The sequence below is a fragment of the Schistocerca cancellata genome, chromosome 3 (genome assembly GCF_023864275.1).
Source record: "Schistocerca cancellata isolate TAMUIC-IGC-003103 chromosome 3, iqSchCanc2.1, whole genome shotgun sequence".
NCBI classification, from domain to species: domain Eukaryota; kingdom Metazoa; phylum Arthropoda; class Insecta; order Orthoptera; family Acrididae; genus Schistocerca; species Schistocerca cancellata.
In genome coordinates, this window is record NC_064628.1 from 759604824 (window position 1) to 759622801 (window position 17978).

A 17978-nucleotide genomic window follows, 5' to 3' on the forward strand; every position below is an offset into this window, starting at 1 on the left:
TTCGACGGCCAACACCGCGGTTCCTGGTGTGTCCGCTGTGCCGTGCGTGTGATCATTGCTTGTACAGCCCTCTCGCAGTGTCCGGAGCAAGTATGGTGGGTCTGACACACCGGTGTCAATGTGTTCTTTTTTCCATTTCCAGGAGTGTACATTAAATTTTGGAGATTCTCTCTCATGTTGTGCAACTTCATGTGGTTGTTCTGTACCCCATATTCTCAAAATTATGAAGGTTCACCTCTCCATTTAAATGGAATGTTGCCTCGTCACTAAACACTAAGCTTGTAAGAAAACCGTCATTCTCCATCTTGTCAAGAACGCAATTACAGAACTCCACACGTCATTCCTTGTCACCTTCACGAAGAGCTTGCAGGGCATGTTGACCTATCAAACTGCATAGCGCACGGATTCCTGCGGCTTCATGTGAAACAATGACGGATGCGTTGGACGTATTTCAAACACACGGGGACGGCCAGGTGATTTGCCTGTACACAAACAACCTGCTTCTCGGAATTGTTCGTGCCATAGTCTAATGCTATGTGCTGGAGGAGGATCCCCATCATATCTAATACGATAGTCACGCTGAACAGATATTACTGACCCGCAGTGCGCAAAATGTAGAATACAAAACGCTTTCTGTTGTCCCAATGCCATTTTTACTAGAACTGAAGTGGGTGCCACTGCTGCCACCTACCGGAAACCATGTGAAATTCGAGAGTTTGTCCTTTCCAACAGTTCGTTGTTCACGCACATATCTCAAATAATACAATAGTTATGATTTTTATAACTCGAATGATTCTTTTTGAAACACGCTGTAGATCCATGACTAAAACGGTCGCTAGCCTCCTACTTGATTTTGTCACATCTGTATCACTAGCAAAATACCTATGGGAAGGTGAAGCTTTTGCAAGCCATAGTTGTGAGTGCATAACGGTAAAAAGTCAACATGTTCTCCAATGTTGGTTGGAAAGCAAATGACCCCAGTGTCTTGGATGAAAATCAATTCCCACATAGACAAATCGTCAGTCATCCAGCCCGTCCCACCATTAACAAATGTTCCATTAAACCTACGTGATTGTAATGCGGACACATCCCATACAGATTTTGAAATGTAATTTGCTTACAATGAACAGACCGCCATCTAGATGTGCAAAGTAGAATTCCACAAAGATATATAGTCTGGAATACAGTTGATAGCATCACTGGTAGTTTGTCTAACCGATTTCCATGTCAAATAATTAAAACCATAGACATACCGCACATAATTTCATAATCAATTAGCTGTCCTGATTACATGGAATGTGTGTACTTCCACACATGTCAACTGTCATCCTATATGTATTTGCTTTAATTCTCTGGAAAGTGGTGGTTTAGATCCTATGTCAGTCTGTCTTAGTATTCTTATGTGTTTAGGACAAACACTGGAATACGTTTTGGTATAGCGATATGATTATAATGTCTACCAACAAGAAATGCCTTTTTTGATGATGATTATTCATACTGAACTAGCAAAAACCTTTGGATAAACTGAGCGAGGTGACACATTGGTTAGCACACTGGACTCGCATTCAGGAGGACGACAATTCATCCCACGTCCAGCCATCCTGATTTAGGTTTTCCATGATTTCCCTAAATCACTTCAGGCAAATGCCAGTATGGTTCCTGTGAAGGGTGTTGGGAGACTTATTTCCCCATCCTTCCCTCACCCATTGGCACCAATGTCTTCACTGTTTGATCCTCTTCCCCAAATCAACCAACCAACCAACCTTAGGGTAAATACCAATATGACAACACTTATAGTCCTGTGGTCTTCTGGCCATACCTTGTAACTTGCACTCAAATTGTAAACGCCTATCCCAGTGTCTGTGCTGTGTTGTGGATACCACAGGGCCTGGCAGGTTGGTGCGGGAGTGGTTCCAGTGACGACAAGCAACGTTCGTGTGTTTTCTGTATGCGTGGTGTTATTTTGCTCACCAAAATGCATGCTAAGGGAGGAAATTTAGTGGTGTGTATTAATTAATCAGCGCCATTGTCTACAGGGTGTTACACAAAGGTACGGCCAAACTTTCAGGAAACATTCCTCTCACACAAAGAAAGAAAATATGTTATGTGGAAATGTGTACAGAAACGCTTACTTTCCATGTTGGAGCTCATTTTATTACTACTCTTCAAATCACATTAATCATGGAATGGAAACACACAGCAACAGAACGTACCAGCGTGACTTCAAACACTTTGCTATAGGAAATGTTCAAAATGTCCTCCGTTAGCGAGAATACATGCATCCACCCTCCGTCGCATGGAATCCCTGATGCGCTGATGCAGCCCTGGAGAATGGCGTATTGTATCACAGCCGTCCACAATACGAGCACGAAGAGTCTCTACGTTTGGTACCGGGGTTGCGTAGACAAGAGCTTTCAAATGCCCCCATAAATGAAAGTCAAGAGGGTTGAGGTCAGGAGAGCGGGGAGGCCATGGAATTGGTCCGCCTCTACTAATCCATCGGTCACCGAATCTGTTGTTGAGAAGCGTACGAACACTTCGACTGAAATGTGCAGGAGCTCCATCGTGCATGAACCACATGTTGTGTCGTACTTGTAAAGGCACATGTTCTAGCAGCCCAGGTAGATTATCCCGTATGAAATCATGATAACGTGCTACATTGAGCGTAGGTGAAAGAACATGGGGCCCAATCAAGACATCACCAGCAATGCCTGCCCAAACGTTCACAGAAAATCTGTGTTGATGACGTGATTGCACAATTGCGTGCGGATTCTCGTCAGCCCACACATGTTCATTGTGAAAATTTACAATTTGATCACGTTGGAATGAAGCCTCATCCGTAAAGAGAACATTTGTACTGAAATGAGGATTGACACATTGTTGGATGAACCATTCGCAGAAGTGTACCCGTGGAGGCCAATCAGCTGCTGATAGTGCCTGCACAAACTGTTCATGGTACGGAAACAACTGGTTCTCCCGTAGCACTCTCCATACAGTGACTTGGTCAACGTTACCTTGTACAGCAGCAACTTCTCTGATGCTGACATTAGGGTTATCGTCAACTGCACGAAGAATTGCCTCGTCCATTGCAGGTGTCCTCGTCGTTCTAGGTCTTCCCCAGTCGCAAGTCATAGGCTGGAATGTTCCGTGCTCCCTAAGACGCCCATCAATTGCTTCGAACGTCTTCCTGTCGGGACACCTTCGTTCTGGAAATCTGTCTCGATACAAACGTACCGCGCCACGGCTACATCAAATGGGCATCTGCCAACTCCGCATTTGTAAACATTGCACTGACTGCAAAACCACGTTCGTGATGAACACTAACCTGTTGATGCTACATACTGATGTGCTTGATGCTAGTACTGTAGAGCAATGAGTCGCATGTCAACACAAGCACCGAAGTCAACATTACCTTCCTTCAATTGGGCCAACTGGCGGTGAATCGAGGAAGTACAGTACATACTGACGAAACTAAAACGAGCTCTAACATGGAAATTAAGCGTTTCCGGACACATGTCCACATAAAACATCTTTTCTTTATTTGTGTGTGAGGAATGTTTCCTGAAAGTTTGGCCGTACCTTTTTGTAACACCCTGTATAAAATGAGTGGTGCCACTCGCAACTGAACACACAGTGCAACCCCAACAGCTTTATGGAAGAATGAGGTAATTTACCCTTGAATGGTGGGTCGTCATAATGTATGGACGAAGTATTAAGCAGAACTAAGACGTGTATTTAGACAAAATAGTAATAGGGACAATCTAGACCACGGCCCTCAATTTTTACCTAAAACATGCTCATGCATACTCTTTGGTAAACGTCTGAGAATACTTTATTTTATATTACACCAAAGGTACGAGTTTGTGTAATCGATTTCCAAGTTAAATAATTAATATTAGAGACAGATAATAGTTTGCATTAGATCCCCACCCGTGAAACACAGTTTACTCATATACAGTCGTACAGTAATACACACTATGATGTGATGTGGATGGAGCCTTTGATGAACCACTTGCACTCCAGCACTGACGATATTTAATTTACTGAACTTAGATTATATGTATCGATGTTTTAAGACAAGAGAAAGCAAAACAAAGGAATTAACACCGCTCTCTTGTCGCAGCCAGTAGGCATCAGCACTCTTACGTCATTCGTTGTCCTAGAAGCACATAATATTTTGTGTGGCTCCAAAGTTAGCCTTATTGATACTTATTTGCAGAAAAGAGGAGCAGAATTAATAAGTCGCTCTCATTTGTGAATTATCTGCAATTACTTATCTAGAATTTTACGTAAGGGTAATTCATGTCGTAATATATATGTTGAAATGAATACATGTTTTATTTAATCGTATGCTTTTCTCTGTTTTAGTAGTTTTAGTCACCCCATTGTCATGATTGAAGCTGAGATCAGATATCAGACTTTGTCTACAAAAAATATATAATGAGCCCTGGCTACGTTCCGCACATCTTCAGATGTGCGAAGCTCGATAAATTCACGGCGTAAATTGCATTTACTTTATTCTGTGACCTCAATGAACAATGCTACGTAAGATTTTATAAAACATTAAGAAATTCAATTCCAATCTTAAAGGCGAAACAAGCTTTATCTCTCAATTACTTATCCAAACAATTATTATTATTATTATTACAATTTATTATTATTATTATTATTATTATATTATTTTATTTTATTTTTATTTGTTTAAAGCCTAAAATGTATTTCTACAGCTTTTTCTAATAATGTGGCACTTATAGATTACACGTGCATCGTCTACATGAATCTAACAATACTCTATTATAGCAGTCACTTTTAGCTTCGACCAGTTCCACAGCAAGAGTGTATTTGTTTATTTAGAAATAGTAATAATGCCTGATGGTAAAATGATAATCATTAAAACCATATGATGGAAAATGCTCATAGGCCATCAGATAACATTGCCAAGTTGCCCTGATGAATCAGCAGCTATATTATATGTACTTAGATTGTATTTGTTCTAACCACATCTCCAGCTGTCTTTTCCCAATATCCGTTAACTCTCCTTCAAAACAGTCTCAAAAGCAGTAAACTTCCCACCACTGATACTGTTGGAGAGAACAACCAAAAAACGGGTTAAAATTTAGGCAAACGTCAAGAAGTAGTATTAGTTGTTAATATAAGTCATGTAGATAAAATGTGTGGTATCTGTGTTGTGCACAGAGCGCTTTTATCTTCTATCAGCGTTCTCGTGATTTCATCTGTAGTAGCGTCTCTATGTGATCCATGTGTATCACTTCCCATGTCTGAAATCATGCCACGTAACATTGCATCCATACATTTTACGATAGCAAAAACACATGACTTGCAGCTTGCATGTATTGGGAGAGAATACCGCAGCATTCAGAATCCAGATAAAGTGTGTCTTACAAATCATCTTGAGGTAATTGGACTTAGTGTATGTCAGCAATTTTTTGTTGTGTTGCGTTTTGTGTGTGTGTGTGTGTGTGTGTGTGTGTGTGTGTGTTTGTATTTAAAAGTAAATAGTCTTTAATTTTGTTGCTTAGATTGACCATGTCTCCGAGAAATGGATAAAGTGTCACTCCACTACCACAGCAATCCAAGTACATTCAGACTCTGTATCACAGTTGAATAATAAAAATAACAACCCACACTAGGTAAGGTAAGCACTAAGAGCATGTGCGAGTCTGTCTAAAAAGTATCCGACCTTTGATTTTCCCGCCCAAAATAGAGACGATAGCGCGGCGCCACTGTACACAGTAAAGGAGAGAGACCTTTATGCGCATGCATGAATTTTGTCCCCACCTTCCAGCGCGTCAGTCATTGCCTGTCGGTCGCTGAGTGAGCTACACGTGTTCGTCGGGTTACCGATTCTCTCAAGATGACTGAACGTGTCATAAAGATACTGCATCAAATTTTGCCGAAAGCTTGGTGATTCTCAATGTGAAACAATTCGTAATATTCAACAGGTGTTTGGAGATGAGATGGGTGTAACACAAATTAAGCAGTGGTTCAACCGATTCAAAAATGGCCGCACATCAGCGGAGAGTGACCAGCGTTCTAACAGGCCCCAAACTGCTCGGAGTGCAGGTTCTGTTGAGAGGGTGCAAAATTTGGTGACGGCAGATCGTCGTTTGACCGTGTGGGAGATTGCCCAAGAGGTTGGAGTCAGTAAAGATTCTGCACATGCAATTTTGCGTGATAATTTGAACATGCACCGAGTCGCTGCGAAATTCGTGCCCAAGTTGTCACCGGAACAAAAAGACTTCTGTTTTGACGTTGCACAGGACCTTCTAGACACCACCAACACTGATCCTCGGTTTCTGAACACCATGCTAACTGGAGAAGAGTCAGTCATGGGTGTATGGGTGCGACCCAGAAACAAAAAGACATCGTCGCAATGGAAGCATCCCGAGCCTCCAAGGCCGAAGAAAGTGTGGCAGGTGCAAAGCAAAATCAAGGTAATGCTGACTGTCTTCTCTGATTTCTGGGGAATTGTGCATCACGAATACACATTGGACGGACAATCAGTGACAAAGGAGAACTATTAAGATGTTCTCCGGCGACTCTGTGAAGCAGTTTGGCGCAAAAGGCCAGACATGTGAACGGCGAGACTGGCAACTGCATCACGACAACGCCCCCACACATTCATCGCACTTGATCCAAAATTTCTTGGCCAAACTTGGAATTACAGCCGTTCGCCAACCTCCGTACTTTCCAGACATGGCTCCTTGAGACTTCTGGTTGTTTTCAAAATTGAAGACACCACTGAAAGGATCCCATTTTGAGAGTAGAGAAGAGATAATGCGGAATACGACGACGGAGCTGAACATCATTCCAAATGAAGACTTCCAGAGATGTTTCCAGCAGTGGAAGGATCGGTGGGCTAAGTATGTGCAAGCAAAAGGGGCCTACTTTGAAGGGAATTAGGGTCCCAAACCCATCAGGGCAAAGTCGGATACTTTTTAAACAGGCCTCGAATACATATCTACTTGTACATATACGGAATATGGAAAATGTGTAAAATATGAAAAAGTGAAAAAACCTAAAAATTGGAAGATCTACGGAAAATATGGAAAAACATAGAAAAATATAGAAAAAATGGAAACGTTGTGTAAAATATGGCAAAACCCGGATAAAAAACGGCACTACAGGATATCTTTATTTGTACATAGGAAAAACTCTACATAGGAAGAGAACTATTAGAAACACAACATCATATGTTCCCAAACTGACTGAAAGACCTGTGCTAAAGGTTGGGAGAGCTCTCTTATCACTTGAAAACAAAGATAAAGTTACTGACATGCACTAAGTCCTCTTAACGCGAGTCGTTTTATTACTGTGATGTGTGGTTTGTAGAGTAGGCCTACTTTTTGTTTGGATTCTGAATGCTGTAGTATCCTTTCCCAGAACATGCGAGCTGCAAGTCATATGTACTTGGAATCATAAAACTTTTGTATGCAGTGTAAAATGGCATGATTCCATAAACAAAAAGCGATGCACATGGATCACATACAGACTCTAGATGAAATCACAAGAACGCTGATTGAGGATAAAAGTACTCTGTGCACGACACAGGTAGCGCACATTTTAGCTACATGACTTAGATTAACAACTAATTCTATCGCTCAGTGACTGCCTAATTTTTAAGCTGTTTTTCTGGTTATCTCCAACAATATCAGTGGTGAGATATTTACTGCTTTTGAGACATATGCTATTGTCTGTTTTGGGCGAAAGTTAACGGACACTGGGAAAAGACAGCCAGAGATGTGGTCAGGACAAATATAATCCAAGTATCATATAATATCGCTGCTGATTCATCAGGGCAACCTGGCAACGTTATCTGATAGCCTATTAACACTTTCCATCCTATGGTTTTAATGATTGACATTTTACAGTCATTCATTATTATTTTTTTAAATAAACAAATACACTCTTGTTATGCATTTTCAACTTCTCGCGGCGTAATGAATAATACATTAAATTTCGGGCATGCAGCTGCGCAAATAAAATTTCCTCTACTGATATTTCGGCCGCGTATCGTCCGCCCATCTTCAGAGCGAGTCACAAGACTTGAGGAAATTTTATTTGCGCGGCTGCATGCCCGAAATTTAATGGACACTCTTGCTATTATGTGGAACTGGACGAAGCTAAAAGAAGTGTTACAACGGAATATTGTAATAGCTTCAAGTAAACGATACATGCATTATCCATAAGTGCCACATTATTTTAAAAAAAGCTGTAGAAATACGTTTATGGCTCTGTCTGCACTGCATGATGGTTCGTAAAACTATTACTGTTATGAGTAAACTGTGTTTGACAGCTGGGGATCTAATGCAACTATTATCAGTCTGCAATTTTAATTATTTAATATGGAAATCGATCACAGAAACTCGTACTGTTGGTGTACTCACATGAAATAATGTATTCTCGGACGTTTACTGCAGACGATGCATAAGCACGGGTTAGGTCCATAGACAAGATTGTCCATGCTACTGTTGTTGTTGTTGTGCTCTTCAGTCCTGAGACTGGTTTGATGCAGCTTTCCATGCTATTCTATCCTGTGCAAGCTTCTTCATCGCCCAGTACTTACTGCAACCTACATCCTCCTGCATCTGTTTAGTGTATTCATCTCTTGGTCTCTCTATGATTTTTACCCTCCACGCTGCCCTCCAATGCTAAATTTGTGACCCCTAGATGCCTGAGAACATGACCTACCAACTAGTCCCTTCTTCTTGTCAAGTTGTGCCACAATCTCCTCTTCTCCCCTGTTCTATTCAATACCTCCTCATTAGTTATGTGATCTACCCATCTTATCTTCAGCATTCTTCTGTAGCACCACATTTCGAAAGCTTCTATTCTCTTCTTGTCTAAACTATTTATCGTCCATGTTTCACTTCCATACATGGCTACACTCCATACAAATACTTTCAGAAACGACTTCCTGACACTTAAATCTATACTCGATGTTAACCAATTTTTCTTCTTCAGAAACGCTTTCCTTGCCATTGCCAGTCTACATTTTATGTCCTCTCTACTTCGACCATCATCAGTTATTTTGCTCCCCAAATAGCAAAACTCCTTCACTACTTTAAGTGTGTCATTTCCTAATCTAATTCCCTCAGCATCACCCGACTTTATTCGACTACATTCCATTATCCTCGTTTTGCTTTTGTTGATGTTCATCTTATATCCTCCTTTCAAGACACTGTCCATTCCGTTCAACTGATCTTCCAAGTCCTTTGCTGTCTCTGACAGAATTACAATGTCATCGGCGAACCTCAAAGTTTTTATTTCTTTTCCATGGATTTTAATACCTACTCCGAATTTTTCTTTTGTTTCCTTCACTGCGTGCTCAATATGCAAATTGAATAACAGCGGGGAGAGGCTACAGCCCTGTCTCAGTCCCTTCCCAACCACTGCTTCCCTTTGATTTAGGGAAATCACGGAAAACCTAAATCAGGACGGCCGGAGACGGGATTGAACCGTCGTCCTCCCGAATGCGAGTCCAGTGTGCTAACCACTGCGCCACCACGCTCGGTCGATTCATTTAGAGTAAGCCTTCAACAGTGTTAGTCACTAGTGCCTAAGGAGTATGTTACAGCACTTTTTTTTACATTTCCGAAAGCAACGAATGACTTACTGCTGCCAAATAAGTTCGAAAGTGCAGCCAGCAACGTTACAAATTGCCAAGTAATATAATAACATGAATTTCAAATTACTGAGTGTTAAAAAACGAACTTCAAGGAAATAACACACATCAAAGCGTTTCCAGCAAGCAAAGAACACTGCCGTGTTTTTTTCCCCGGAATTAGAGAGATGCGTAGTAAAAAATATTATAGTGTGTGTAATACTGCCCTACTGCAGCACCCTTCGGGCGGTGGCGCCTAATTATGTCCCAGCTTCCAGCGATCGCAAGTGCTGGTGGCGTCTGTACGTACGAGGTGTTCCATGCCTAATTTATTCCCTTTATGGTCACAGAGTGAGCTCTGTGTGTTCCGGACATTACCTGCTAACGACCGGAGAGTTACGTAGGTGGCTAGAATCCCGTGGCCAGCTTGACAGTGAGTCATTCCGTCGCCAGATAGTACGATGGTAGGTCGCGCATGCGTGATTAGACGCAGATTTTAGCTTGTTTTAATAAAGCATATTTCTGTAAGTTCCTATCCAGTGGTGGGAATTCTACAGGGTGTTCGGAAATTCCCATTACAAACTGCTAGGACTTGCAGAGGTGAGAGAGTACATAATATTTTGAAAAGGAATCCATCTGCCTGAGACGGCCGATCTTTCAAATCAGTACGCAACTACATCTACATGGATTCTCTGCAAATCACATTTAAGTGCCTCTATTATTCCAATCTCGTATAGCGCGCGGGAAGAATGAACACCTATACCACCCCGTACGAGCTCTGATTTCCCTTATTTTATCTTGGTGATCGTTCCTCCCTATGCAAGTCAGCGTCAACAAAATATTTTCGCATTCGGAGGAGAAAGTTGGTGATTGGAATTTCGTGAGAAGATTCCGTCGCAACGAAAAACGCCTTTATTTTAATGATGTCCATCCCAAATCCTGTATCATTTCTGTGACACACTCATCCACATTTCGCGCTTATACAAAACGTGCTGCCTTTCTTTGAACTTTTTCGATGTACTCAGTCAGTCCTATCTTTTAAGGATCCCACACCGCGCAGCGGTATTCTAAAAGAGGACGGACAAGCGTAGTGTAGACAGTATCCTTAGTAGGTCTGTTACATTTTCTAAGTGTCCTGCCAATAAAACGCAGTCTCTGATTAGACTTCCCCCCAACATTTTCTATGTGTTCATTCCAATTTAAATTGTTCGTAATTGTAATACCTAGGTATTTAGTTGAATTTATGGCTTTTAGATTAGACTGATTTATCGTGTAACCGAAGTTTAACGCGTTCCTTTTAGCACTCATGTGGATGACCTCACACTTTTCGTTGTTTAAGGTAAACTGCCACTTTTCGCACCATTCCGATATTTCTTCTCAATCGTTTTTCAGTTTGTTTTGATCTTCTGATGACTTTATTAGTCGATAAACGACAGCGTCATCTGCAAACAACCGAAGACGGTTGCTCAGATTGTCTCCCAAATCGTTTATATAGATAAGGAATAGCAAAGGGCTTGTAACACTACCTTCGGGAACGCCAGAAATCACTTCTGTTTTACTCGATGACTTTCCGTCAATTGCAACGAACTGTGACCTCTCTGACAGGAAATCACAGATCCAGTCACATAGCTGAAACGATATTCCATAAGCACGCAATTTCACTACGAGCCGCTTGTGTGACACAGTGTCCAAAGCCTTCCGGGAATCCAGAGATACGGAATCGATCTGAAATCCCTTGTCAATAGCTCTCAGCACTTCATGTGAATAAAGAGCTAGTGGTGTTTCACAAGAACGATGTTTTCTAAACCCATGTTGACTGTGTGTCAATAGACCGTTTTCTTCGAGGTAATTCATAATGTTCGAACACAATATATGTTCTAAAATCCTGCTGCATATCGACGTTAACGATATGGGCCTGTAATTTAGTGTATTACTCCTACTACCTTTCTTGAATATTGGTGTGACCTGTGCAACTTTCCAGTCTTTGAGTACAGCTCTTTCGTCGAGCGAACGGTTGTATATGATTGTTAAGTATGGAGCTTATGCATCAGCATACTCCGAAAGGAAACTAATTGGTATACAGTCTGGACCAGAGGACTTGCTACGTGCACAGTCACACTATAGCCGATCTTATCTCCCGAACGGACAGACTTCGGACGACAATCGGTGAAATTCAAATCAGTTTGTTTTCTTCGGTCAAATCGACCAACGTTCTCGCGCATGAAATATGGAGCGTGACAAATTTGTAAGTTTATTCCAAGAAAGAGTGAGTTTGTGGCATCCTATGGATGAACATATCATAATCGTGACATAGTGCGGAATCTATGGATTGAAATCGCAAGTTTATTCGAAATCTCAAATAGTCAAAATCTTTATTGGAAATTTTAGGCACAGATTATAACCTCAAAATATAATTTTTTCAAGTGAAAAGGGTGGCGTGTCTTAAATGCTTATAGCTACTGTATTGGGTCTTTTTTGTGGTAGGTTGTCATCAGTTGTCTACAAATTATTATTACTGCTTACTGGGGTGTTATCTCAGTAGGTTAGTGATTCTGTTAATATGAAGTGCTTTGCAAATGTGGTGTATGGTATGTATTCCCATTTTTAAGCGCTGTAGATTATCGGAGTATCTTATGCTACACTTTTTGCTCGTCTTTCACTCGTGTGCCAAATGACCGTCATTGAAGGTCAATTGACGTACAACTTTAAGCAAATACTGCAGAACAGTGTGTTTATAATTTGCTTTTCAAGGTCGCCACGAATTATCACGAGTGTGTAACAGAACGTTTCTCCCGTCATGCCATTTATTCAAAAAACTTGTCTGGTTACTCCAGTAACTGACGACAGAGAGTACAGTACTCGCCACGTCCTTTACTTGACAGGGAAGCTCATTCACATGCATTTGGCGTCTCTTTAACAACAGAAGCCGCAATGCAGCACTCGGTATCCAAGCACTGAGGCGTCGTGACATCCCCCCCCCCCCCTGTTGTTGTTGTTGTTGTTGTCTTCAGTCCTGAGACTGGTTTATTGCAGCTCTCCATGCTACTCTATCCTGTGCAAGCTTCTTCATCTCCCAGTACTTACTGCAACCTACATCCTTCTGAATCTGCTTAGTGTATTCATCTCTTGGTCCCCCTCTACGATTTTTACCCTCCACGTTGCCCTCCAATGCTAAATTTGTGATCCCTTGATGCCTCAGAACATGACCTATCAAACGGTCCCTTCTTCTTGTCAAGTTGTGCCACAAACTCCTCTTCTCCCCAATTCTGTTCAATACCTCCTCATTAGTAATGTGATCTACCCATCTAATCTTCAGCATTCTTCTGTAGCACCACATTTCGAAAGCTTCTATTCTCTTCTTGTCCAAGCTATTTACCGTCCATGTTTCACTTCTATACATAGCTACACTCCATACAAATACTTTCAAAAACGACTTCCTGACACTTAAATCTACACTAGATGTTAACAAATTTCTCTTCTTCAGAAACGCTTTCCTTGCCATTGCCAGTCTACATTTTATGTCCTCTCTACTTCGACCATCATCAGTTGTTTTGTTCCCCAAATAGCAAAACTCCTTTACTACTTTAAGTGTCTCATTTCATAATCTAATTCCCTCAGCATCACCCGACTTAATTCGACTACATTCCATTATCCTCGTTTTGCTTTTGTTGATGTTCATCTTATATCCTCCTTTCAAGACACTGTCCACTCCGTTCAACTAATCTTCCAAGTCCTTTGCTGTCTCTAACTGAATTACAATGTCATCAGCGAACCTCAATGTTTTTATTTCTTCTCCATGGACTTTAATACCTACTCCGAATTTTTCTTTTGTTTCCTTTACTGCTGGCTCAATATACAGATTGAATAACATCGGGGAGAGGCTACAACCCTGTCTCACTCCCTTCCCAGCCGCTGCTTCCCTTTCATGCCCCTCGACTCTTATAACTGCCATCTAGTTTCTGTACAAATTGTACATAAACCTTCGCTCCCTGTATTTTACCCCTGCCACCTTTGGAATTTGAAAGAGAGTATTCCAGTCAACATTGTCAAAAGCTTTCTCTAAGTCTACAAATGCTAGAAACGTAGGTTTGCCTTTCCTTAATCTTTCTTCTAAGATAAGTCGTAGGGTCAGTATTGCCTCACGTGTTCCAGTATTTCTACGGAATCCAAACTGATCTTCCCCGAGGTCGGCTTCTACTAGTTTTTCCATTCGTCTGTAAAGAATTCGCGTTAGTATGTTGCAGCTGTGACTTATTAAACTGATAGGTCGGTAATTTTCACATCTCTCAACACCTACTTTCTTTGGGATTGGAATTATTATATTCTTCTTGAAGTCTGAGGGTATTTCGCCTGTCTCATACATCTTGCTCACCAGATGGTAGAATTTTGTCAGGACTGGCTCTCCCAAGGCCGTCAGTAGTTCCAATGGAATGTTGTCTACTCCCGGGGCCTTGTTTCGACTCAGGTCTTTCAGTGCTCTGTCAAACTCTTCACGCAGTATCGTATCTCCCATTTCATCTTCATCTACATCCTCTTCCATTTCCATAATATTGTGCTCAAGTACATCGCCCTTGTACAGACCCTGTATATACTCCTTCCACCTTTCTGCTTTCCCTTCTTTGCTTAGAACTGGGTTTCCATCTGAGCTCTTGATATTCATACAAGTGGTTCTCTTTTCTCCAAGGGTCTCTTTAATTTTCCTGTAGGCAGTATCTATCTTACCCCTAGTGAGATAAGCCTCTACATCCTTACATTTGCCCTCTAGCCATCCCTGCTTAGCCATTTTGCACTTCCTGCCGATCTCATTTTTGAGACGTTTGTATTCCTTTTTGCCTGCTTCATTTACTGCGTTTTTATATTTTCTCCTTTCATCAATTAAATTCAATATTTCTTCTGTTACCCAAGGATTTCTACTAGCCCTCGTCTTTTTACCTACTTGATCCTCTGCTGCCTTCACTACTTCATCCCTCAGAGCTACTCATTCTTCTTCTACTGTATTTCTTTCCCCCATTCCTGTCAATTGTTCCCTTATGCTCTCCCTGAAACTCGGTACAACCTCTGGTTTAGTCAGTTTATCCAGGTCCCATCTCCTTAAATTCCCACCTTTTTGCAGTTTCTTCAGTTTTAATCTACAGTTCATAACCAATAGATTGTGGTCAGAGTCCACATCTGCCCCTGCAAAATGTCTTACAATTTAAAACCTGGTTCCTAAATCTCTGTCTTACCATCATATAATCTATCTGATACCTTCTAGTATCTCCAGGATTCTTCCATGTATACAACTTTCTTTTATGATTCTTGAACCAAGTGTTAACTATGATTAAGTTATGCTCTGTGCAAAATTCCACCAGACGGCTTCCTCTTTCATTTCTCTCCCCCAATTCATATTCACCCACTATGTTTCCTTCTCTCCCTTTTCCTACTCTCGAATTCCAATCACCCATGACTATTAAATTTTCGTCTCCCTTCACTACCTGAATAATTTCTTTTATCTCATCACACATTTCATCAATTTCTTCATTATCTGCAGAGGTAGTTGGCATATAAACTTGTACTACTGTAGTAGGCATGGGCTTCGTGTCTATCTTGGCCACAATAATGCGTTCACTATGCTGTTGGCAGTAGGTTACCCGCATTCCTATTTTTTTATTCATTATTAAACCTACTCCTGCATAACCCCTATTTGATTTAGTATTTATAACTCTGTATTCACCTGACCAAAAGTCTTGTTACTCCTGCCACCGAACTTCGCTAATTCCCACTAAATCTAACTTCAACCTATCCATTTCCATTTTTAAATTTTCTAACCTACCTGCCCGATTAAGGGATCTGACATTCCACGCTCCGATCCATAGAACGCCAGTTTTCTTTCTCCTGATAACGACGTCCTCTTGAGTAGTGCCCGCCCGGAGATCCGAATGGGGGACTATTTTACCTCCGGAATATTTTACCCAAGAGGACGCCATCATCATTTAACCATACAGTAAAGCTGCATGCCCTCTCCCCCACCCTAAGAGTTTAAATTTAATGTACTTCATACATAGATTAGATGCTATCCTAATCTAACCTCACCTAACGTCCTTTGCCAAAAACTGACAAAGGAAATCGGATGCACCGTGGCCACGTTATCGGCCGATGTTATAGGGCGACCTGTGGCCATAGTGTCTGCCGACCGTTGTCGGTGGCACGGTGAACGGAGCCTTATTCTGCCGAAGCGACACTACACGCACTTGCCACATAAGTTGCAGTCGGATTACTTTTCAGTTGACCGGCTTGTTTTTTAAATATTTTACACTTTCAAAACGTTCACTCACTTCGTCTCCAATGTTTTTTTTTATTATGATTGGTATAATAACTTTGCAGATTACCTGGCCTGATTTCGCAGAATCGTCTGAAGTCTCACTTGAGTCGCAGTGTAAAACCTTCGAAGTGTTTGAAACACAGAGAACTGGCGTAGTTAAAATTGTGCGAGCTTGGGTACTGACAAATTTGGCAGCTTCACACATGGAATCACATACCGAGTTCACTTTTCACATATATAATTCTGAAGGACAGAAGAAGACATTACACTCATCTTGTTTAAAATTAATGAACATTAATGAAGAACTAGGCTACGGCACGATTTGCAATTAACTCACCTCTAATATCCTTCGCAGCGAAACCACAGAGAAAAGCAAGCGAAACAGGTTTAATAGATACTATCTCCAGACCTGCAACAAAATAAAGACATCAGATTTAATTTGAAATGACGATAACATTATTACTTATTACACTATCATCAAACAACTATCAGCAAGAAAACTTTTCGGAGTGTCTTTCCGTACCTTGGAGCCCATTAAGTTTCTGCAGGATTTTTCTCACTGTTTATGGGGTCTTAGGTATTGCAAGACGACAAGCCCTCTGCCCTCTTCATACACTTATTAGGAGCCATCAAACCAGCCTATCTTGGATTTCTGAAATCTGAATTTGAATGCAGGAAAATTAACGTCATTTTGCTACTGCATTACACTGTCATGCAAACTAGGTAATCGGATGTTACGTAGCGGTATTTACGTGATCGGGAGTAGGATGCATGCAAATCGTAATTCTGCCCATTTCAGGTCGGAGACAAGAGGTAACTTTTGAGTTGTGAGGAGCCCAACCGCTCACAATAGCAGCGAACGGTCAAAAGGCGGTGGGAACATCCGGTCACTGGGAATTGCGAGCGGAGCCCCAATACGTGGCAGGCGGCTTTCTCCGTTGATGTCATGTCTCAGGGACCAGACCGATAAACGCTCGCTATTTTTACAATGGCTGGGGGCAGTTTTCTCGCGAAAGCCATACGTTTTGGGCAGGAATGTGTTAGCTCGGTGCCACGGCTATGCTACTGTTTTGGACGTTTGGAGATATGGTCACCGAGTTCCACGGGACAGCAGACAGAATGGCGTCACACGTAGCACCCTAATTATTATGTTCGATTGGTGCCCGTAGCCAGAAAAGCTTCTCGAGCAAATTCCTGGCGCAGGCTATGAGGTTGCCCAGAAAGTAGCGCACCACTTTTTTTTTTTTTTTTTTCAGCAGAATTCAAAGCTACGAAGGCGAAACGTTACGTATGTACTCGTATTAAGAGGGTCACTCCAAAAGAAATGCACACTATTTTTTGTAAAAATACAATTTTCGTTCTGCATGTGTGAAAGCTTTACAATGTGTAGATACATCCTTCCCGCTTGTTTTCAAACTTAGTCGAACCTGTTCCCGTGAGTGGCGCCGTCATAGCATGTCTTCAAGGTGACTGCTAAACTTGTTCGTGAGAAGCAACGTGCTGTCATAGAAGTCCTTTGCTGTGAAAACGAGACAGTGGGAAACATCCACAAGAAGTTGAAAATGGTACGGAGATGCTGCTGTCGATCGCAGTACAGTCAGTCGGTGGGCAAGCAGGTTACGTGATGAAAGTGGGCACGGCCTCGTACTGCACACACTCCTGACAATGTGCAGAGAGTTAACGAATTGGTGACTGCTGACATACGCATCACAGTGAACGAATTGTCACGTTACGTTGGAATAGGGGAAGGAAGTGTTTGCAGAATACTGAAAGTGTTGGCGTTAGAAAATGTTTGTGCCAGGTGGGATCCCAGGATGTTGACAGTGGCTCACAAAGAAACAAGAAAAACGGTATTCAACGAACTTTTCAAAGAGTACGAGAATGGTGGAGATGAATTTCTTGGAAGAATTGTGATAGGTGATGAAACATGGCTCCATCATTTTTCACCAGAGACGAAGAGGCAATCAATGGAGTGGCATCAGGCAAATTCACCCAAGAAAAAAAATTGAAAACAACACCTTCTGCTGGAAAAGTTATGGCTACAGTGTTTTT